Raw genomic sequence first — 1,149 nt, forward strand, 5'->3', positions numbered from 1 at the left:
TCTCATGAGCCCACGCAGGACTCGCTGCATGATCCTGGCCTGTGTTAACTCTGCGTCCCCGGACTCAGAGTGACTCTTCATTGAATCCAGCTGGGGCTGGAATTCAGCTGGAAATGGCGGTGCTCAGATACCACAGTGATGAGTGTGGTGTAACAATGAGATTCTGAATTTTGAGTGAAAACTTCAGTATATTTGGATAGCAAACGGTTCCAATTTTGATAAGCCACTTCCAAGAGCCGTGTAGCATCTGAGATACTGAGAGTCAAGGTCTGAGGGAGCCATGTTTGAGAGAGCGTGATTGCATTTTATTAATGAACAGCCAACCATCAGGACAGGTACAAAACTGCAATTAGCTGCCTTCTTTGCACAAGCAGTGGGGAGGTGAATTTCCAGATCTTTGAACAACTCAGAGCATCACAATTACCCTGTTTCTGTCATTAATCGCGGTTCTAAATGTGGCAGAAATGACTTTGGATTTGACATAGCAATTGTGGTCAGCGTGCGATAGCCAGCTCCTGGCCTCGTTGTCAACCAAGCAAAGCAAAGCAAGCCCAGGTCAAATGTTTTTGGCTTCCAAGGATCACTTAAGTGCTGCAGAAAGCATTGTTAGCACTGGGCGGCTGGAAGCATCGGCAGCTTGTGGTCCCTAAAGTCCCTCTGGTACTCATTATAAAGGTAGGGAGGATAAGCTTGTGCATTCCAGGTTATTATATTTGTCTACTCGGTTTTCCTTGCTGTTTTGGCTGCATAAGATCACCCATCTTAATATTCTTGTGGGGTAATAAACAGCTGCTGTGTTTCGACGTTGAGGTGATGGCATTCTGTGGTGGATGATTCATGGCTTGGGTTCCTTCGAGCTGAAAGGTACCGTATGAATGTGATGTTTTGGTTTCTCTTTTTTTTGCCCCATGGGTCTGGAACTGGGTTTTGTATTATATAATGTGATTGAAAGTTTAAAACCGGCCACTTGGAGCAGCACACATGTAGCACCTCTCCCAGTGAGGCTTGCTTTTAGTGGTGGAAAAAGGCTCCAGCACTTTGAGTCATGGTCTTTGTCTTTCTGTTGTTCTGTATCACTGAAATCCCCAGGTTACCTGAACGCCACGGAAAAAGACTTCTTAATTTTTCTGTCCTAAGTCTTTTAATTAT

Source organism: Antrostomus carolinensis, unplaced genomic scaffold, assembly GCF_000700745.2.
Source record: "Antrostomus carolinensis isolate BGI_N321 unplaced genomic scaffold, ASM70074v2 scaffold53056, whole genome shotgun sequence".
In the NCBI taxonomy this organism is placed as follows: Eukaryota; Metazoa; Chordata; class Aves; order Caprimulgiformes; family Caprimulgidae; genus Antrostomus; species Antrostomus carolinensis.